This window comes from Leucoraja erinacea, chromosome 8 (genome assembly GCF_028641065.1).
Source record: "Leucoraja erinacea ecotype New England chromosome 8, Leri_hhj_1, whole genome shotgun sequence".
Lineage (NCBI taxonomy): Eukaryota > Metazoa > Chordata > Chondrichthyes > Rajiformes > Rajidae > Leucoraja > Leucoraja erinaceus.
The window spans coordinates 22,089,546-22,113,034 of NC_073384.1; positions in this window are offsets into that span (position 1 = coordinate 22,089,546).

The window sequence follows — 23,489 nt, forward strand, 5'->3', positions numbered from 1 at the left end:
ATACAATACAAGAAACAGTTCCCTGGCAATGTATATTGCTAGTGATGCCAGCAATAATATATTTCCAAGAGCGCTCTGTTTATGACATTCCTTTGTCATGTAGTGATGTGTAAATAAGATGGATTGAGTTAAAACTAACCTCTCCTTTCGGGGATTCTATTTGTGTTGCAACCCACCAGGACTGGTCCGAGGTTTTTGTTATTGAAAGTGCAGTTTAGTTTAGAGATACAGCATGGAAACAGGCTCTTCGGCCCATCGAGATCATGCCAACCAGCAATCACCCATACACACGTTCTATCCTGCACACTAGGGACAATTAACAAAGCCAATTAACCTACAAACCTGCACGCTTTAGGAATGTGGGAGAAAATGGACACCTAGAGAAATGGCCACATGGTCACAGGGAGTACGTACAAACTCTGAGCAGACAGCACCTGTAGCCAGGATCGAACCCAGGTCTCTGGCACTGTAAGTCAGCAACTCTACCGCTATGCTCCAGTCCATTATTGCTCCTGCCTCTAAATGCAGAGGTCATGTCTCTCTCCAGGGATCTGTGCCCAAGTCTACAATGAAGCCGCAAAGTGCTGTATTTGTGAGGGTTGCCACAATGCAGGTGAAATGCTAAACCAACCAACATTATGCCCACTCAAGGATGAGTCACATCCCGGTCACTCCCACTTCTCCCCTCTCCCATCGAGCAAAAGGTATAGAAGTGTGAAAGCGCACACCTCCAGAATCAGGGACAGTTTCTTCCCAGCTGTTATCAAGCAACTAAACCATCCTACCAATAACTAGAGAGCAGATCTGAGCTACTATCTATCTCACTGGAGACCATCAGACTATCTTTGATCTGACTTTACTGGACTTTATCTTGCACTAAACATTATTCACGTTATTCCCTTTATCATGTACCTGTACATGGCGGATGGCTCGATTGTGATCATGTATAGTCTTTCCGCTGACTGGATAGCACACAACCAAACCTTTTCACTGTACCTCGGTGCACGTGACAATAAATTAAACTCAAGTTCTCTCACCGCACAACCCTCCAGAGTTCTCTCTGCTGTACTGACAATAGGGCCCTCATCCATCACAGGAATCACACTGAGGTTTGTGGTAACTTGCTGTGTTGTCATTTTTATCATTATTATTAACATTAAGTAAAATGGGGGAGGGGAACTCCCTCAATAATAGGGATGGGTCGGCTCAGGCTTTGCTGTTTTCTGAAAAAGTGGATGAATTAAAATATAATCTGCAATTGATAAAATGTGCATCGATCCACATGCAGCCAAGAGCCTTAATAATGAGATTATGACCCGCAGAGTTAAATAATATTAGCAAGGTTTATAAAACCTACTGCCAGTTCTTTTCTATTCCTTTTGGCCCCAGCAAACAAATAATTCAGATGGATTTTGATCATAAGCAGGGAGGGGATGCCTAAAATCCCTTTTGATAGACTTTATGGATGATTGAACCAGCCATTCATTTAGCCAGGATACTAACAAACATCCTGGGTAATATAAAGCCTATAGTGATAGGCCTCCAATGGGAAAACATGTACAAGTTAGTGACTATGCTTCCTACATTTTAACAAGTTATACAGTCCGAACTATTTCATTGCCTGCAAAGTGCCCTTAGGTCAAATGTTGTACTTAGGATAGTTCCTGATTGAAGTTTGTCAAATTATGAGAGGCATTATAGGATCTATAGCCAGATAGTCAGATTGTGTAGATAGTCAGAACCTTCTTCCAAAAGGATGGATATGTCAAATATTAGAGGGTATAGCTTTAGGATTTGAGGGAGAAAGCTGAAAGGAGATGTATGGGTCAAGATTTTTTCACAGAGTGGTGGATTTCTGGACCACGCTGCCAGGAATGAAGGTGAATCAGATAAGATAGTGGTGTTTAATAGGCACATGTATATTGCAGGAGATAGAGGGGTATGAATCACGTGCAAGCAGATGGGAGTAGTTTAATTTAGCATCATATTCAGCACAAACACAGCAGGCTGAAGGGCCTGTTCCTGTGCTGCATTGTTCTAAAGCGGAACAGGCAGCATCGCACAAGAGAAGGAATGAGTGCCGTTTCTGGTCGAAATCCTTCTTCGGTCTGAAGAAGGGACTCAAGACGTCGTCCATTCCTTCTCTCCTGAGATGCTGCCTATCCCGCTGAGTTACACCAGCATTTTGTGTTTACCTTCGATTTAAAGTTCTTTCCTATGCACTGTATTGTCCTATGTTCTTCGTCTAGTTGGGGAAAATGGTGATGGGAGTCAGCAATGATACCTTCATTCTCTTGTATCTATTTGGCTGCTGGGTGAGTTGGTAAATTGTCCATGATGTGCAGGTGAGTGGTAGTACCTGGGGGAATTGAGAATTGATTAAGGGGCGGCACAGTGGTGCAGCTAGTAGAGCCATGGCCTCACAGCGCCAGAGATTCAGGTTTGTGATCTGCCTGTGTGGAGTTTGCATGTTCTCCCTGTGACTGCGTGGGATTCCTCCAGGTGCTCCAGTTTTCCCAAAGACATTCAGGTCGGTAGGTTAATCAACCGCTGTAAATTGCCCCTTATGACTAGGTGATTGGAAGTAACTAGAGGAGAGTTGATGGAAATGTGTGTAGGTGCCAGGATTGCTCTGCCAGGGGAGGTGATGGAAGCAGACACAATAACATCATTGAAGAGGCATATAGACAGTAACATGGATAGGAAAGGACTGGTGGAATACTGACCACATGCAGGCAAATGGGATTAGTTTGATTGATATCGTGGCCAGTCCAGATATGACGGGCCTAAAGGCCTGTTTGTTCAGACTTTAGATTTTAGACTTTAGAGATACAGCGTAGATACAGGCCCTTCGGCCCACCGATTCCGCGCTGAACAGCAATCACCACGTACTCTATCCTACACACACTAGGGAAAATGTTACAACTAAATGAACCTACAAACCTGTATGTCTTTGGAGTGTGGGAGGAATTCGGAGCGCCGGAGAACACCCATGATGGACCACAAGGAGAACGTATAAACTCCCTACAGACAGCACCAGTAGTCAGGATCGAACCCGGGTCTCTGGCACTGTAAGGCAGCAACTCTACCGTTGTGCCACTCTGCTGGTTATGTGCAGTATATGAATTTTGATACATTTCAGCCTAGAGTTGGCTGCTCAGTCCCATATCTATTGATTACAATGTCACCACCAAACTTTTCCAGTATTTTCTATTCTTTATATCGATTTAGCATTTAAGCCCGGAATTAAGTGTAGCCGTATGGTGGGTCCACCAGGGATATAATGTTAAGCAGGATACACCAGAGATTGCAGGTGCCAGAGTAAAGAACAAACTGCTGAGTGACCTCTATGGTTAATGCAGCATCTGTGGAAGGAATGGACAGACGACATTTTGAGTCATGACACATTTTCAGACTGATACTAGCAGACCCACTGAGTTCCTGCGTAATAAAGTTAACCAAATCTTTTTGCGACTTTCCGTTTAGATTTAACAACACAAGAGTTAAAGAGAGAGAGAAAAAAGCTATGTTGACAGGTTATTCTTAACCAGTGCAATTGGCATTCATTAGCTAGCATTACACCTCAGACATGCTGAGAGTGTCTCTTGCTGTGTAACATTCATTTATTTTTAAATGCCAGCACATCGGAACAGTGACAGAGCTTGGCCACCCTTTTGTGCGTCTGGTGATGGAGGGGGAGAGGAGGTGGGTGGGGAAACGGCTCAGGTTCACTGCAGTGGCAGCAGAACTTGCTGCTCTGATGGTATTTTTGGCCGGCTCCCTGTCGGGTGTCCTTTGCAGTTGACGTTTGCAGGTAATGCTTACATCTTCACTTTGCCCGATTTAGAAAGGAGAGGAACATACGGAGCTCGACTGAGACAGGTTCCATAGGGCCGCATGTTTTATCTCTATTTAACCACTTGACTGGATCCCCCTCAAATACCCTAAACACTCTTTAGACTTTTGAGATGCAGCGCGGAAACTGGCCCTTCGACCCACCGAAGTCCAACGCTGACCAGCGGTCACCCCATACACTTACACACTAGGGACATTTGTTACAACTTATGGAAGCCAATTAACCTACAAACCTGTAGACCATTGGAATGTGGGATGAAGCCGGAGCACCCGGAGAAAATGCAGGCTGTCACGGGGAGAATGCATAAACTCCATACAGACCGCACCCATAGTCAGGATCGAACCCGGGTCTCTGGCACTGTAAAGCAGCAACTCTACTGTTGCACCACTGTGGAGTCCACGTCTCCCTCCTTCATCCGTTACACTGACTGTAGTGTGGTGAGCAGAGTGATAAAGAAGGCATTTGATATACTTGCCTTCATTGGCAGAGGCATTGAGTGCAAGAGACAGAATGTCATTTTACAGCCCAACAAGACGTTGGTGAAACCCCACCTGGAGTATAGGTGTAGTTCTGGTCCCCATTCTATAGGACAGAGGTGATTAGGCTAGAGAGATAAAAATGCCAAGGATGTTGGATTAGAAGGCTTGATTTCTGAGGAAAGAGTGGATAGGTTAAGTGTTTTCTCTGGAATGAAAGAGGCTATGCAGTGACTTTGGAGAGATTTACAAAAAATCATGGGTGGCATAGATAAGGTGAATGGTCACAGTTTTTTTTAGTCTAAAAGTAAAGATTTAAGCAGGTGAGGGAGGATGGGAAAGTTTCTCACATAGATGGTATGTACATGGAGCAAGCTGCCAGAGGGAGTGGTTGAGGCAGGTACAATTACATTTAAAAGTTATTTGGACAGGGACATGGATAAGGAAGGTTTAGAGGGATATGGGCCAAACAGAGGCAAATGAGACTAGGTCAGGTAGGCAGGCATGTTCGTCGACATGGGTGGGTCGGGTCAAAAGGCCTGTTTCCACGTTGTATGGCTCCCTGACACTGCCATGAGTATGCATCATCTGCAAAATACACCACAGTTTATCACCCAGGCCACCCTGAGCATCTCCCATAACTGCAACCTCTACCACCAGAACACTAGCAGCAGGTCCTTGGGAATGTCACCAGTCGCACATTCCCTTCCAAGTTGCACACCTTCCCAACTTGGAAATATATCTCCATTCCCTCGTCATCGCCTTCTCCAAATCCTGGAACCACCTCCCGAACGGCACGGTGGGGGTGTTTACACAAGAAGGACTGAAAATGCTTCAGAAACTCAGCTCACCTCCAACTTCTCAAGAGCAATTAAAGGTAGGCAATAAAATAGACAAATAAGCAGTTAGAAAGGTACGTGGATAGGACAGGTTTGGAGGGATATGGACTGATCTGAAGCGCAGGCAAGTGAAACTAGTGTAGCTGGGACATGTTGGCCGGTGTGGGCAAGTGGGCCGAAGGGCCTGTTTCCACACTGTATCACCCTGACTCTAAATGCCTGCCTAGTCAGCACTGACCAGATCCCATAACAAAGGCATGAATCATCCACTTTAGGGTGGCACATACCGCCAGGGCTCAGGGTCTGTCTCAACACATGACAATGGTTGAAAGATGGGAGATTGAAAGATATAGCTCGGAAAAAGTCCCTTCAGCCCATAGAGTCCACACTGGCCAACAATCTCTCATTCACACTAGTTTAATCGCATACACCCCTTACACACGGACAAATTTACAGAGGCCAATTAACCTATAAATCCTCATGTCTTTGGGATGTGGGTGGTAGCCGCAACACCCGGAGGAAACCCACGTGGTCGCAGAGAGAACGTGCAAACGCCACTCAATCAGCACCCATTGTCAGGATGCTGGAAGACAGCGAGGCAACCCTTCAGTACTGCTCTGCAGTCCTGGGAATGGGAATGGAACTCACAAACCACTGACGCTCCAAGAAGACACCTTTGGCTGTCAAATGAGCTCCAATGGAGCTCCAGCAAGTTTAGGCGTCCAGTCGCAAAGTGGTCACGTTACTGAATAACCAACTGCAGGCTTCACAACCATTAACACCCCAGTGTCGAGAGTTCAAATCCCACCATTAGCAGTGGGAGATGTCAATGCAAGTGATTATAATAATATCTGGAAAAGGTGGCAAATATAGGTGCCTCACAGTGCCAGAGACCTGCGTTCAATCCTGACCTCAACCACCATCTATGTGGAGTTTACACATCCTCCCAGTGACCAAACGAGTCTCCCAGGAATGCTCTGATTTCCTGTCATGTCCCAAAAACGTGCGGGTTGGTAGGTTAATTGGCCGTTGTATATTGCCCCCAACATAGATGGGTGGTTGAACCGAAGGAGGAGTTGATGCAGAAAACAAAACAATTTAATAAATAGACATAAAGTGCTGGAGTAACTCAGCGGGTCAGGCGGCACCTCTGGAGAAAAAGAATGGGTTGGAACCTTTCGGACTGAAAGTAGAAGGGAGGGAACTAGAGGTAGTAAAAAGCCAAAACAGATGACCAAGGAAGGGTGGAGCCCACAGAGACCCATGGTTGGCTGGGGAAGAGATGATAACGAAGGGACATTAGAATGAAACTGTGGAGCTAGTAGGATGACCAAGATGGGGGGGGGGGGGGGGGGGGGGGGGGGGGGGGGGGGAGCAGAGGGAGTGCAGAGGTTACTTGAAATTAGAGGAATCAATTACAAAAAATAGTATACTCTCATTGTTATCTGTGAAGCTATCAGGTTGTACTACAGCGACATCTGGTTCACCAATGCCCTCTGGGGAAGGCATATGCCCTTTGGCTCCATGGCACTCAAGACCCAACAGTGTGGTTGACTCCTCGGTCGAGGCTGTACTTACTGGGCAATACATCCAACCAATAACTGCACCCCAAATATATAAAGCAAAGGGCCATCCCATCACCCCTAAGCCTGTCTCCTCAAGCTGAGGGTTAGGCCAATGGTGGGTATGTGTTCCTGAATTGTATGCAATGTATCCTGTCAGCTGCACAGTAAACCAAAAGTACAAATAGTGCTCCTCCTCTGGATTCAGGGCTGGGGTGACGAGGAGGGAATTGAAAATTGAGGAGGGTGGCACGGTAGAGTTGCTGCATTGCAGCGCTTGCAGTCTTGGAGACGCAGGTTCGATCCCAACTACGGGTGCTGTCTGTACGGAGTTTGGACGTTCTCCCCATGACCGCGTGGGTTTTCTCCGAGATCTTCGGTTTCCTCCCACACTCGAAAGGCGTGCAGGTTTGTAGGTTAATTGGCTTGATATATAAATATGAATTTTCCCTAGTGTGTATAGGGTAGTGTTAAGGTACAGCGATCTTTGATCGGCACAGACCCGGTGGGCCGAATGGCCTGTTTCCGCGCTGTATCTCTAAACTAAACTAAACTAAATACGTGACAGATGGCATTGCTAACAGCGTGACAGCCCACATCCCCCCCCCCCCCCCTCCATAACAGATGCCTTCAACAACCCAGCCCTCAGCTCAGTCACCTCAGGTGACCGGTCTCTCTGGGTGACTGTATCTTTAATAACAAAAGCTCCTCTGCCAGTTCTGTTCTTCCTTTTGTGCAACTGTCTCCTTTTTTTGATGGACTTCTTGACACGCTGCCAGGCATAAATTCTGCTGCAATCCGATCCAGGAATATGCAATAAATCCCACCGGAGACCTACGCTCGGCACTGAAGTGCATAGATCAAGGACATGAAATTCGGGCTTCAACTGCTCCTCATTCCTTCCTTGTTCAACTTTGGTTAGGCCGCGTTTGGACTTTTTGGAGTAGTGTATGCAGTTCTGGTCATCCCCATTATAGGAGGGCTGTGGAGGCTTTGGAGAGGGTTAAGAAGAGGTTTACCAGGATGCTGCCTGGATAAGAGGCTATAGGCTATAAGGAGAAGTTGACAAACTAGGATTATTTTCTCGGATGTGGGCTGAGCTGATGGAAGTATATAATTATGACAGGCATAGATAGGGTAAGCAGTCAGAAACTTTCTCCAATGATGGACATAGTTTTCAGGTCAGATGGGAAACTTTAAAGTAGATGTGGGGGCGAGTGGTGCCAAACACATTCCAAAGATGTACAGGTTTTAGATTAACTGTCTTTGGTAAAAATTGTAAAGTGTCCCTAGTGTGTAGGATAGTGTTAGCGTAAGGTGTATGGGGATGTCTGGTTGGCGCAGACCCAGTGGGCCGAAGGGCCTGTTTCCGTGCGGTATCTCTAAACTAAACTGAACAGAACAAATCCTTTTATACATAGGGTGGTGGATGCCTGGAATGTGCTGCCAGGGGTGGTGGTGGAAGCAGATATGATAGCGGAATTTAAGAGGCTTTTCGATAGGCACACATCGATGATCAACCATGATCACAGTGAATGGCGGTGCTGGCTCGAAGAGCCAGATGGCCTACTCCTGCACCTATTTTCTATTGTCTTTTGTATAGATATGCAGGGAATGGAGGGGTGTGGATTAGGTTCTGGCGGAGGGGATTAGTTTAACTTAGCATCAACATTGTGTGGTGTAGGGCCTGTTCCTGTGCTGTACTGTTCTGTGTTCTGTTTGCCTTCTCCCTCAGCCCTAGGGCTGTGACGTGGTGGATGGGGATGGGCAGCACTTGCCAGAATGCACACATGCTGAGGCAGTTTCTACAAAGGAAAACAGAGCTCTGTTCTATTTAGTGACCAATGTAACAGGATGAAGGCCATGGCATCTTTGCAACTGAATGCCAAAGCAGTGGGTACAAATCCTGTTCCGGAGAGTGAGGGGCAAAACATCCTGCGCCCTGCACGGTGCCACTGAAGGAGAGCTGCATTGCCAGCGGTCCCGACATTGGTTTATTATTGTCACTAAGTTTATCGGACCAAAGATATTTGTGTGCTATCCTGCAGGTCGTACTACACATGAGTACAATCGTACCAGACACAAGAGCAAGGGGAAAGAAAGTGCAGGATATATTATACATTCTCCCCATGACATGCGTAGATTTTCACCAGGATTTCTGGTTTCCTCCCACACTCCAATAATGTACAGGTTTGTAGGTTGTCGCTGGTCAGAGCGGACTCGGTGGGCCGAAGGGCTTGTTTCCACGCTGTATCTCTAAACTAAACTAAACTAAATGACACAGGGAGGATAATTTGGATGTGAGTGAGCACAGGATGCTGAGCGTACGTACCCCAGCCTCTGCCTCTCAGACAACGTTCCCACAAGTGGACCAGCTTCCCCGAGTAGGTGAGGTGTTTTCCACTCACCACTCTCCAAGCGGGCAGTTGGAAGTGGAATAACACAGAACTCATTGCGGGAAGCATCTGTACAAAGGGACTCTGTGGCTGCTTATCACAGTGAGGAGAGAGGCAGAGGACTTCGGGCTGTCTCTCAGTATAAATTGCCCTCTCTGTCACACTCTCCTGGCTGTGTTGTTGCTGTGGTTATCCTCTCCTTCCAGTGACAGATGCATCCATTCCATGGAGAGGCAGGCACCTGCAGTGATTCAGCCTGTTAGTTTCCACAACAGGCAGAGATTTGGACTCTTGTCTGATGCAGTGTCCCCCTGTTCAAAATGAAGTCTCAATAGAAGAACCCCAGGGACTTAGAGATTGGGCCGGGTTGTTCAGAAACCACCCAACTGCACAGAGATAACATGTCAGGCACAGCCCTCAACGCACCGCAAGACATTCAATGTCCGAGAAGTGTCCTTCAGCCCCACCTGAGTCAGCTGGTGAATTACTATTGAACACCGAGCTCAGTAATCGGACTCCTCACACTGCCCTGTATTGCCTGGGACAGGGACCTCGTCTCTCACAACTGAGGCCTCCTGTCCAACCCTGAGGTTGTTCGGTTCTCGTTCACGCCCACATCTTCAGCAGTCTGCATCATAAGCTTCGGAAATTCCCTCCAAAATCTATTCTCTGTTCCTCCCACTGATGTGTGAAAGGAGTTTGATTTGAATCATGAGTACAAGGGTGTTGTTTCTCAATTTAAGCAGGCACCTTACCAGAGATGCTGTCTGGCCCGCTGAGTTACTCCAGCACTTTGTGTCTGTCTTTGGTATAAACCAGTATCTGCAGTTCTATTTTATTACTATCAAGCAACCTTCTCCAGGTTTATCAGATTTAATCAATAATAACCAGACATTGAGCTTGCTTTATTCTCTGGAGCGCAGAAGGTTAAGGGGGGACATTGATAGAGGTCTTTAAAATGATGAGAGGGATAGACAGAGTTGATGTGGATCAGCTTTTCCCTTTGAGAGTAGGGAAGATTCAAACAAGAGGACATGACTTCAGAATTAAGGGACAGAAGTTTAGGGGTAACATGAGGAGGAACTTCTTTACTCAGAGAGTGGTAGTGGTGTGGAATGAGCTTCCAGTGGAAGTGGTGGAGGCAGGTTCGTTGGTATCATTTAAAAATAAATTGGATAGGCATATGGATGAGAAGGGAATGGCGGGTTATGGTATGAGTGCAGGCAGGTGGGACTAAGGGTAAAAAGTTGTTCGGCACGGACTTGTAGGGCCTAGATGGCCTGTTTCCATGCTGTAATTGTTATATGTTATATGGTTATATGGTTATATGGTGAACAAGACATTAATAGGTGGAGCAGATGAAACTATTTCCTCGGTTGGTGGGATGTAGAGCTGTCTGGAGCCTAGGTCATGGACTCTGTAAGAATATCCATGACACATCAACTCTGTAAGTTTATTTAGTTTAGTTTAGATATACAGCACGGAAACAGGCCCTTCGGCCCACCCGAGTCCGCGTCGACACAGCAATCCCCGCACATTAACACTATCCTACACACACACGGGACAATTTACAATTATACCAATCCAATTGACCTACATACCTGTATGTCTTCAAAGTGTGGGAGGAAACCAAAGATCTCGGTGAAAACCCACGCGGTCACTGGGAGAACATACAAACTCTGCACAGACAGCAATCGAAGCTGGGATTGAACCCGAGTCTACGGCGCTGTAAGCGCTGTAAGGCAGCAACTCTACTGCTGCGCCACTGTGCCACCCCTTAAAACTAGGGGGCAGAGATTTAGGGTAAGAGGTCAAAGATTTAGTGGGAATCTGAGGAAAATTGTTTTCAACCAGACCATAAAACAAAGTGATGGAGGAATTCGCCAGACATACATGCATTTAGATGGACAAGGGCTGATTAGGGATAGTCAGCATAGAACACAGTACTTAGAAGATCTTGTCTCATGAATCTGATTGAGGTTTTTGAAGATGTGACCAAAAAGGTTGATGGGGGCAGTGCTGTAAATGCTATAAAAGGGCGGCACTGTGGCGCAGCTGTAGTTGCTGCCTTACAGAGCTTGCAGCGCCGGAGACCTAGGTTCGATCCTGACTACGGGTGCTTGTCTGTACGGAGTTTGGACGTTCTCCCTGTGACCGCGTGGGTTTGCTCTGTGATCTTCGGTTTCCTCGTACAGGTATAAAGGTTAATTGGTTTGGTGTATGTGTCAATTGTCTCTAGTGTATGTTGGATAGTGTTAATGTGCAGTCGATGGTTGGTGCGGACTCAGTGGGTCGAAGGGCCTATTTTTTCCGCTGTATCTCTAAACTAAACTAAACTATATAAGGATTTCAGCAAACCATTTGACAAGCTTAGATAGGCTGCTCTGGAAGCTTAGATTGTGTGGCATCCAAGGAGAGATAGCTGAATGGATAGAAAATTGGTTTCATGGAAGGAAGCAGAGGGTGATGGTGGAAGGTTGCTTTTCGGACTGGAGATATGTGACTAGTTGTTCCGTGCTGGGACCATGACTGTTTGTCATCTATATCACTTATTTAGATGAGAATGAACAAGGCATGATTAGCAAGTTTGCAGATGTGATTGTATAGTTAATAGTGAAGGTTTGTCAAATATTGCAGCAGGATCCTGATCATTGGGCAGGTGGGTTGAGGAATGGCTGATGGAATTTAATGCAGAGAAATTTTGAGGAGGTGCATTTTGGGAAGTCTAACAAGTCTACTCAGTGAATGACAATAGACAATAGACGATAGACGATAGGTGCAGGAGTAAGCCATTCGGCCCTTCGAGCCAGCACCGCCACTCAATCTGATCATGGCTGATCATCCCTAATCAGTACCCTTTTCCTGCCTTCTCCCCATATCTCCTGATTTAAAGGTTTAAATCAGGAGATATGGTTTAAAGAGAGGGGAGAAAGATCTGATAGGAACCCAAGGGATAACATGTTTTCCACTAAGGGGGGTGTATGGAATGAGCTGCCAGAGGAGGTAATTCGGCCCGAAACGTTGGTAATTGAGCTTTTCTGTGTAACCTCCGGGTACTATCATAACATTTAAGAGGCTTTTGGACAAGTACATGTATAGGATAGGTTTAGAGGGATATGGTGTCAGTGGGACTATTGTAGATGGGACATATTGGTTGGTGTGGGCAAGTTGAGCTGAAGGGCCTGTTTCCATGCTGTATGACTCTAAGACTCTATGAATCTATGTGGTGGTGGAGACAGATATGATAGTGGCATTGAAGAGACTTTTAAAGAGAAGAGGCATGTTAGGAATGGAGGAATACAGATCATGCACAAGGAGAGGAGATTAGTTTTCCTTGGCACCATGTGTTTGGCACAAACACTGGGAGCTGAAGGGCTTGCTCCTGTGCTGAACTGTGTTCTATGTTCAATAAATCTTGCTTCCTTTGTAATGCCATGTTGGTATTTCTATGGTGTTTCATTGGCTTTGCTGGCAATTGTACAGACTGAGCTGAAACCGTCTGGAGATGGTAAGGGTGGCAAAGCCATCTTTAACCCTGGCATGCTAACCTACTTCAGGGCTGATGCCCTGTGAGGCTCCAGACTGCAGGGCATCATCTCATCTCGCTGTCCGTCCACCATCAGTGAGTCAAATCCTGGAACTTCCTCCTTAACAACATTCACACCTCAAGGACTGCAGTGGTTCAAGAGGCCGCGAAAGGGATGGGTAATTAAATACCGGCTCACTGCAAAGTCCGCATCCTTCATATGTTTTGGATTAAAACGTCGATTAAGGCTCATAATAATGCAAAAAAAAGTATCTGCTATTGGCACAGCATGTCAAAAATGGTCAAATGCTTCAATTAAATCTCGAGGACCATTCCCAAAGACTCAATAGGCCTGATGCAAGGTCACATGAAAGTCATAAAATCACACAGCAGGGAAACAGGCCGTTTGGCTCATCAAGTTCTTACTAATCATCAACCACCCATTGATAAAAATCCAACAATAATCTAATTTTCTTTTTTCTCCCCACATTTCCATTCATCTCCCCCCAGATACTACCGCTCCCCTACGAACTAAGGGAAATTTGCAGCGGCCATTATACTCGCCAACCCGCAGGTCTTTGGGATGTGGGGGGGGGGGGGAAACCGGAGCACCCGTAGTAAACCCATGCAGTCGCAGACATGCAAACACCACATAGGCAGCAACAGGGGTCAGGATTGGGTGTGGGTGGTCAGAGCTATGAGCTCTACCAGCTTTGCCACTCTTCTGTCCTGGAAGGGGCAGATGACAACATCAGGCCCCGAGGATGCAAAGAAATTTGAGAGGCTGTAGAGTCATAGAGCCATAGAGGCCCTTCAGCCCAACTTGCCCACACCGACGAACATGTCCCTTGCACAGCAGTCCCACTTGCCTGTGTTTGGTCCATATCCCTCTAAACCTTGCCTATCCATGTAACTCTCTAATTGCTTCTTATACATTGTAATTGTACCTGCCCCAACTACCTCCTCTGGCAGCTCGTTCCATTCACACACCACCCTTTGTGTGAAAAATTTACCCCTCAGGTTCCTATAAAATCTTTCTCCCTTCACCTGAAACTTATGCCCTTTGGTTCTCAATTCCCTGATTCTCAATATGCCCACCCGATCTATTTCACCTCTATAAGATCACCTCTCATTCTCTTGCACTCCAGGGAAAAGAGTCCTAGCCTGCTCAACCCCCCCTGTTGCTCAGATCCTCGAGTCCTGGCAACTTCCTTGTAAATCTTTCCAGCTTGACGGCATTAGGTTTGGCCCCAGAACGAGCAAAGTGGCTGAGACCATGATTAGTTTCACGAACAAGGCGTACATATTAAAATTAGCAGGGGTTATTGTGGCAGGGAGGTGGGGAGGGTGGGGGGTGAGGCCAGCCCTAACCCTAATTCTACTCCCAGCACCAACTTATAGGGGATGTGGGGGGGGGGGAGAATGGGGGTTAGAGATTAGCGGAACGAAGGGGGGGAGGGGGGGGGGGAGAGGGGGGGGGGGGGGGGGGGGGGGGTGGGGGGGGGGGAGGATGGGGTGGGTGGGGGGGGGGGGGGGGGGGGAGGGCGGGGAGGGTGGGAAAGGGGAAAGGTGGGGGGGGAGTGTTGATTGGGAATTGGTACACATGAGGAGAGAGGCACAAGAGTTTGCAAATGAGGCGGGATTTGGATTGCAGAAAGCAAGAGGCTTGAGTGGAATGCGGGGAGCGACGCGCTAGCATCATCTGTCAGAGGGGAATGAGTGCTCGTTGAGAGCAGGATAAATCATCACTCGGACTGTGAGAGGCGTAAGTGGGACAGTGCAGCGTACGGTGATGAATTGTCAGCTGTGCACCTTGCCCAGCTCCTCAGCTGCCTGCCTGACGAGCTGCTTTGTAGTTCTGCCTGTCGCTCTGAAACGCTCTGAAGGTTGAAAGTGAATGGGCTGCCACTCGGGTTAAACACTCAGGCTCTAGAAGGCGCTGGCCAGGCTGCATTTGGAGCTCGGTGAGAAATTTTGGGCACCATATCTGTGGAAGAATGTGCTGGCTCTGGAGAGGGTCCAGAGGAGGTTTACAAGAATGATCCCAGGAATGATTAGGTTAACATATGATGAGCGTTTGATGGCACTGGGCCTGTACTCGCTGCTCTAAACTCGCTTGAGTTTAGAAGGATGAAGGGCGACCACCTCATTGAACCTTACCGAATAGTGAAAGGCTTGGACAGAGTGGATATGGAGAAGATGTTTCCACCAGTGTGAGAGTCTAGGGCCAGAAGCCATAGCCTCAGAATTAAAGGACATTCTTTTAGGAAGGAGATGAGGAGGAATTTCTTTCGTCAGAGGGTGGCGAATCTGTGGATTTCTTTACCACAGGAGGCTGTGGAGGCTGTCAATGGATATCTTTAAGGCAGAGATAGATAGATTTTTGATCAGTACAGGTGCCAGAAGTTAAGGGGAGAAGGGAAGAGAATGTGATTAGGAGGGAGAGCTTGATCAGCCATGATTGAATGGTGGAGTAGACCAGATGGGCCAATTGGCCTAATTCTACTCCCATCACTTATGACCTTATGACCTACTCGACTCCCACTCAACAGAGAAGGTAGATACCCGAAGCACCGACTATCACTACAGCGATGTCCATTCCCATTAGAAGCAAGCGTGATTCACTAATTCAACACAATACTGAAGTGCGTGCGTGCAGTATAAAGAGATTTAAAAAAAACAAGGCAGACTAATTAGGCTAACAGTGAGTATGTGCAACATCAGCAGAGGAGAGCGTCAGGATTTTGGATGAGTTTTCAGCCCAACGCTCTCACAAAGAAGCAAAGGTAAACAGGTTAATGCTGCTGTTAAACAGATGGAGGTCAGGTTGATGTCACACAAACACATTAAGCATTTGTAGACTGGGATTAACAGAGGTTTGCAGTCTCTTGAGTCAGCAGCGAGTTGAGTTTATTATTTAAACTATCTCACATAATTACAGACACACCGGTTCCAGAAGGTCATGGGGAGAAAACATTGGGGAGGCTCTTCGCTAAGTCACAACAAGGCACTGCATTTAGATTGTACCTGCAGCACAAGGGAGCACTGTGACGTGCTGTGTCAGAGCTTTCACAAACAATCCCCGGCAACAGGGCCACAGGACAGCATCAGTCGTTAGTGATGGGTGACCACTTTGTCGGGCATTTCCCTCCAGCAGCAAGGGGATCGCTGAACTTCCAGCTCCCCATCCTTGTCATTCTCCCACTTTGCCTCACCCTTTGGCCTCCTGCACTAGTCCAGTTTAAGCACCTGACCTTACAACTAGGCACGTTACAGTAGTCCATACTGTGAGCAAATTTGGGCCCCATATCTGAGGAAGGATGTGCTGGCTCTGGAGAGGGTCCAGGGGAGGTTTAAAAAATGATTCCAGGAATGAGTGGGGTGCACATGAGCGCCTGACAGCACTGGGCCTCTGCTCATTGGAGTTTAGAAGGTTGGGGGGGGCACCTCATTGAAACTTACAAAATAATGAAAGACATAGATAGAGTGGATGTGGAAAGGATGTTTCCACTGGTGGGAGAGTCTAGAACCAGAGGTCATAGCCTCAGAATTAAAGGGCGCCTTTTTAGAAAGGAGGTGAGGAGGAACTTCTTTAGTCAGAGGGTAGTGAATCTGTGAAACTCATTGGCACAGAAGGCTGTGGAAGCCATCAGTGGATCTTTTTAAGGCATAGATAGACAAATTCTTGATTAGAACAGGTGTCAAGGTTATGTGGAGAAAGGAGGAAAATGGGATTAGGAGGCAAAGATCAGCCATGATTGAATGGTGGAGTAGACTCGAGGGGCCGAGTGGCCTAATTCTACTCCTATAACTTGTGAACGTGAACTTCCTGACTCAACACTGTTTCCCATGATACCTTCTCCTGACCAGTTTACATCTCCTTATTTGTCCCGGTTACAATCTCCTTTACACTTATAGCATCAGTCCTCTCTGTCCTTGCACCTCCCCTGCGCCTCACGTGCCCACGCCGATAAACATGCCCCATCTAACTAGTCTCACCTGCCTGCGTTTGGCCCATATCCTTCTAAACCTGTCCTATCCATGTATCTGTCCAAATATTTTTTAATATTTTGATAATACCGGCTTCAACTACCTCCTCTAGTAGATCATTCCATATACTGTACCTACCACCCTTTGCGTAAAAAAGTTGTTCCTCAGGTTCCTATTAACTCCTCCCCCCTCACCTTAAACCTATGTCCTCTGGTTCACGATTCCTCTGCATATAAGACTGAGCATTTATCCTATCTATTCCCCTCAGGATCTTATATACCTCTATAAGATCACTTCTCGTCTTCGTGCACTCCAAAGGAATAAAGTCCTAGCCTGCTCAACATCTCCCTAAAGCTCAAGCCCCCAAGTCCTGGCAACATACTCGTAAATCTTCTCTGCATCCTCTCCAGCTTAACAACATCTTTCCTAATACAGGGTGATCAAAACTGAACATAATACTCTTAATGTGACCTCACCAATGTCTTGTACAACTGTAACATAACGTCACAACTTCTGTACTCAATACTCTGACTGATGAAGGCCAATGTGCCAAAAGCCTTGACCACCCCTTATCTACCTGTGACGCAACTTTTAAGGATTTTAGTCCTTGCATTTTTTTAAATCTGAAATTTCTCTTTTGCTATAACACTACATTCTGCACTTGGGCATTTGTCAGTTTGCACTAGATTCAGATTCAAACTTTATTGTCATTGTGCAGTGTACAGTACAGAGACTACCTCTTGTACTTGTGTATGGTTTGTTTGTACTCATGCATGGTATGATTTGACGGGATAGCACCCAAAACAAAGTATCTCATTACATGTGACAATAATAAACCAATACCAATACCAATGCCAATTCACATCGAAGCAGCACTTTTGAAACACGAGCCATACCTCAGATTATTCCAGCAAGAACTGTTGAGGCAGACCTTGCCTGAGACACAGGTGATTCTGTCTCCTGTTGCCATGTGATCTAGTTGCTATGGGGTGAGGTCATTTATGGTATGACATTCTTCCCCCTGAATGAGACACATCACTGGCTTCTATGATGGTGCAGTGGTTAAAACCCAATGCGGGTGGAATTTAAATTTTGTGAATAAGTTCATAACTGATAGGAGAAGAATTTAGCCATTCGGCCCATCAAGTCTAATCTAGAATGCTCGAGTTTGGGGAAACATCAGCAACTGTAATAATGTCCCATCCAGTTCAGTGTTGTCCCTCAGGGGGAAATCTGTCCGTATCCAGCATGGCCTACAGGTGACACGTGTCACGTGCCCGTGGGGCGCACGGTGGCACAGCGGTAGAGTTGCTGCCTTACAGCTCTTGCAGCGCCGGAGACCCGGGTTCGATCCCCACTACAGGGGGTTTCTGTATGGAGATTGTACGTTTTCCCCATGACCCGTGTTGGTTTTCTCCGAAATCATCGGTTTCCTCCCACACTCCAAAGACACACGGGTTTGTAGATAAATTGGCTTGGTAAATGTAAAGATTGTCCCTAGTGTTGATATTCCCTATCCCAAGGGATAGTGTTAAGGTGTGGAGATCACTGGTCGCCATGCACCTGGTGGGCCGGAAGGCCTAGTTCCGTGCTGTATCTCTAAAACTAAATCTCTATAACTAAAATGATGACTGAAATGGCACATCCTACTACACAGTTGTAGCCAACATCCTTCTTAAGGTGCAATTAGTAATGGGCAATAAATGCTGTCCTTATTAGCAATGTGCAGATCCTCAAAATAGTGAATGAAGAAGAAATAAGCCTCCAGGTCTTCCTACTAGTCCTGACAGGAGCTTTGTGGTTCCTGAATTTGAGTGCAGGCTGCTAGAGCGCTGTTTTTTCATGGATTATGAACCAGTATCACCAGTCCTTGCAAGGGTTGGTACTGCAAGCTGCACCTATTTACATACAAAAGGGACTGATGTTCCCATCAAGAGTGTGGAGGTGCACAGCAAGGACTGCTGGAGATAAATGAGGTTATTTGGAGCAACAGGAGCCGGTGACTTGGTTCGAAAGACAACATTCAGGGCAAGCGGGACAAGGGTCACATGCAGGAGTTCTGTGAATGGGCCAGTAGGTGAGGTAGACACAAAATGCAGGAGTAAGGAATAGGTGACATTTTGGGTCGAAACCCATCTTCAATGAGAGTCTGAAGAAGGGTCTCGACCATAAACGTCACCTATTCCTTTACTCCAGACATACTGCCTGACCCGCTGAGTTACTCCAGCATTTTGTGTCTTTCTTCGGTGTAAACCAGCATCTGCAGTTCATTCCTCCATGGAAGGAGAGGAAGTTGTTCAGAATCACAAGGGCAGCCATTTGGTCTACCCTGCCTGCTTTTATGTTCCTTTTCCATCTTATTTTTTGTTTGTAACTTCCCTGCTTAAAATTATCGTTGTAATAACGTTCCACCATTGTTGTGAGATCATTCTGATGCCAATAACTCTCTGGATGAGAATATTTCCCTGCATTTCCCTTGCAGGTTGGTTGGCAATGATTTTGAATCAGTGACCTCTGGTTTCTCACTCGCCAGGGGGAATAGATTTATTTCTTATGTACTCATGCTTTGATCTTTTCTGTTATTTTAATGAGGCTTAGCTCTTCTTTAAATACATTTTGTCTTGGCCCTGTTGTGAATGATTTCACTGCCAGGTCCATCCCGGTAACTTTGGTGGAAGACAAGGCCTTGACATGGAGGATGAACAACATCATCACTCTCCATAGAGGGAACTGGTTTCCTAAAGTGAGGCGCTCCTGCCACCTAGTGAGCAACTGTGGAACTGCCGCCGATCTGGGCATGAAAAGTAAAACTTCGGTAGTCTACTGGTACACAAAAAAGCTGGAGAAACTCAGCGGGTGCAGCAGCATCTATGGAGCGAAGGAAATAGGCAACGTTTTGGGCCAAAACCCCAAAATTCAATGTTCATGAACATTCATGAACATTGAATTCTCCCAATTTTGTTAGTCCTTGCTGTCTCCTCCCCTTCCTCAGCCTTCCTGCTGTCTCCTCCCATCCCCCAGCCTTCGGGCTCCTCCTCCTTTTTCCTTTCTTCTCCCTGCCCCCCTACCCCCCATCAGTCTGAAGAAGGGTTTCAGCCCGAAAAGTTGCCTATTTCCTTCGCTCCATAGATGCTGCTGCACCCGCTGAGTTTCTCCAGCTTTTTTGTGTACCTTCAATTTTCCAGTATCTGCAGTTCCTTCTTAAACATTCAGTAATCTGCTATCTGCCTATTCAGATATCTTGATGGTTCGGCATCTGGCTCACAAGCCAGGCTCCCTTCCGACTTTGCAGATGTGCAGTTGAAATTGGTATCATGGTTGGCACAGATGCCGTGGGCTGAAGGGCCTGTGCTAGCTTGGACTCCAGTTCCAGCTTTCACCTTGACACTCACCTCTCTCTGTTTCCTGCAATGCCTTGAAACTTATGGGGCCTTTGTTTCCTTAAGCTTCCTTTAATCTTATGTGTCTAATTGGAACATTTATGAATTTACTGCATAACATTTAGTGAATTAAAAATATGTTGGAGTATTACTAAAAATAAAATCCATTAGTCTGGAAATTCTGCATGTTCTAGCTCCACCAAATTAGCTAAGGTGCTGGATTGACAGAATTTTACTATTGCATCTGACCTTATGGCACAGGCTCACTTCACAGAATGATTCTGTGCACAGACATATCTGGTCTGAATGCGGAGGGCCTGTTTTTATGCAAGCTCAAAGCTCAACCAGCAGGGGTAGTGCCTTGAATGTGGCACTGAAGGAGCTGGCTTCCTGTAAATCGTAGCACAGTGGAGTAGCCAGTATAACTGCTGCTCATACATCCAGTGGCCAAGGTTCAATCTTGGCCTTGGGTGCTGTCTGTGTGGAGTTTGCACAGTGGCCCTGTTTCATCCGGGTGCTCCCCAGTTTCCACCCACATCCGAAAGGCGTGTAAGTTGATTAGTTTGTTGTCTATTGAAAAGTGTCCATGGTGTGTAGGTGAATGGGCAAAGTTAATGAGTATGCAGTCAGAATAAAATGAAATGCGATTTGTGTAAATCAATGTCAATGAGTGCACGATAGGCCACATGAACACAAAGGGCCAAAAGACCAGGTGGCATGGTGGCACAGCGGTAGAGTTGCTGCCTTACAGCATCGGGAACTCACATTCAATCCTGATTACGGGTGCCGTCAGTAAGGAGTTTGTATGTTCTCCCTGGGACCGCGTGGGTTTTCTCTGAAATCTTCCGTTTCCTCCCACACTCCAAAGACGTACAGGTTAGTAGGTTAATTGGCTTGGTATTTAAGTGAAACTTGTTCCTAGTGTGTGCGTGTGTGTGTGTGTGTGTGTGTAGGATAGCGTTAATGTGCGTGGATCGCTGGGCGGAGTTGACTCGGTGGGCCTGTTTCCGCGCTGTATCTCTAAAACTAAAAACAAAAACCGATAAACACTGAACACTTATAATGAATGTGTTGCTATCCACCATTTGCCAGGAGGCATTTGCTAAGATGCCTCATTAAATATCATTGCAGAAAATAAAGCTCATGATGGTGGAGCTCATTTAATGATGACAGAAGACTGGTTGGAGAACAAGAGTCACAGGTTAGGCAGAACTGGGTCTTCTGGCTGGCACAGTATAATCACAATCACAATCATACTTTATTAGCCAAGGTATGTTTAGCAACATACGAGGAATTTCATTTGCCAAGTCAGTCATACAGATAAAAAGCAACGGAACACACAAAGCACATTTTAACATAAACATCCACCACAGTGACACCTCCACATTCCTCACTGTGGTGAAAAAAAGTTAAAATCCCTTCTATGCTCTCCTGCGGTTGGGGGCCTTCAGCTCTCCATTGACGGGACGATCTTACTCCCATAGCCAGCGGCGTTTTGGCCCTCCGCATCGGGACAATCAGCTCCTGCATCGGGAGGATTTCAGCTCCCTTGTGCCGGTGATCGGACCCCGTGTCGGGGCTGGTTGAGCTCCCGACTAGCCTCTCCCGAGACTGCGAGCTCTTGATGGTAAGTCCGCAAGCCGCAGTTGGAGTGATCCCAGGCATGGGATCAGCTCCGATGTCAAGTCCACACCTCGTGGTGGGGCACGTCAGTCCGAGGAGGCCTCAGAGCAACCGGAGACGCGATCCGGAAAACAATCGCATCTCCGGGAAGGTAAGAAGCTGAGAATAAGTTTCCCGCTCCCCCCTCATAAAACAAACCGGAGAACATTTACACAAACTTTTAACACACATAACAGATTTATAAAAAGGCAAAAAAAGCAGACAGACTGTTGGCGGGGCTGCCAATCGTGCAGCGCCCCTGGTGTTTGGGTGGTGTGTCACTTGGTACAGTGCAGTATTTCTGACGTATGTCTTTTTATGTAAAAGACTTGGATGAATTTTAGCTAACTTCTACAAACATATTCTTTCCCCCTCCACTGTCTGGGACAGTAGAGACCCTTCTTCAGGCCGGATCTGAAACGTCACCCATTCCTTCTGTCTAGGGATGCTGCCTGTCCCGCTGAGTTACTCCAACCTTTTGTGTCTATCTATCTTCGGTTCAAACCAGCATCTACAGTTCCTTAGATTTACGTAAGAATTATTTAAGCCGAAATCTGGAAAGCTTCAAGAAGTGGATTCCTGATCCTCTGGACGAGACAAAGTTCTTTTGAGCTGGATATTTACTGAATCCTTTAATCGGGTATATGGATAGGAATGGATTAGAGGGATGCAGGCACAATGCAGGCCTGTATGGAACTTGCTCAGATAGGTCACTTGGATGGCACAGAAGAGTTGGACAGACTTTGAATCCATGATTTAATGTTCATACTGTTGGGCTGTAAGTTACAAAAGTGAAATATAGGCTGCTTGAAACAAGGAACTGCAGATGTCGGTTTACAAAAAGGACACAAAGTGCTGGAAATACTCAGCGAATACCAGCGAGATACTCAACATCGCTGGAGACAATGGATGGGTGACGTTTCGTGTCGGGAGCCTTCTTCCGATGGGGTGCTGTTTTTCTAGTTTGCTTTTGGTCTCACCGTGGCAATGGAGTCAGCCGAGGACAGATAGGCCTGTGTGGGAATGTGAAGGGGAGTTGAAATAGCTTTCAACCATCAGCTCCAGACTGCCACGGTAGACAAAGGGCACTTGCTCTGCAAAATGGTTGCCTAATCCTCACTGGGTCTCGCCAATACAGAGGTGAATCTCAGCCCGACCTGGAAGAGCTGTTTAGGTCATTGGATGAAGGGGCTCCCCATCCAGCTCCATCTTCCTTGTATTCCAACCCCCATATGTGGTTCCACCCATCCACCGCTCCTTCACTTCCCCTGCACTTCTACACACCAGCCATCTTTCCTCTTTCTCACCCTCTAGATCTAGTCTTTAGACTTTAGAGTTACAGTGTGGATACAGGCCCTTCAGCCCACCAAGTCCATCCCAACCAGCATCACACCAACATTGGCACCAGTCTACACACAAGGAACTGTCACACAAGAAGTAATTTAACCTACAAACCTGGATGTCTTTGGAGTGTTTGAGGAAACCAGAGCACCCAGAGCAAACCCACGCGGTCACAGGGAGAACGTACAAACAGTGCCCATGGTCACGATCGATCCTGGGTCTCTGGCGCTGTAAAGCCCCTGTCCCACTTTCACGACCTAATTCACGACCTCTGCCAAGTTCGCTCTTGACTCATACTCTCAGCATGGCTGCCACGAGGTCGTAGGAGGTCTTCCTCATGCTCGTACTCGTGGCATCAAGTAGGTTGCGGCATTTTTTCTAGCTTGATAAAAAAATGTCCACGAGTAAAAAAAAAAAGTCGGCATGGAAAAAATCGATACTTTTTACTCGTAGGTTGGTCG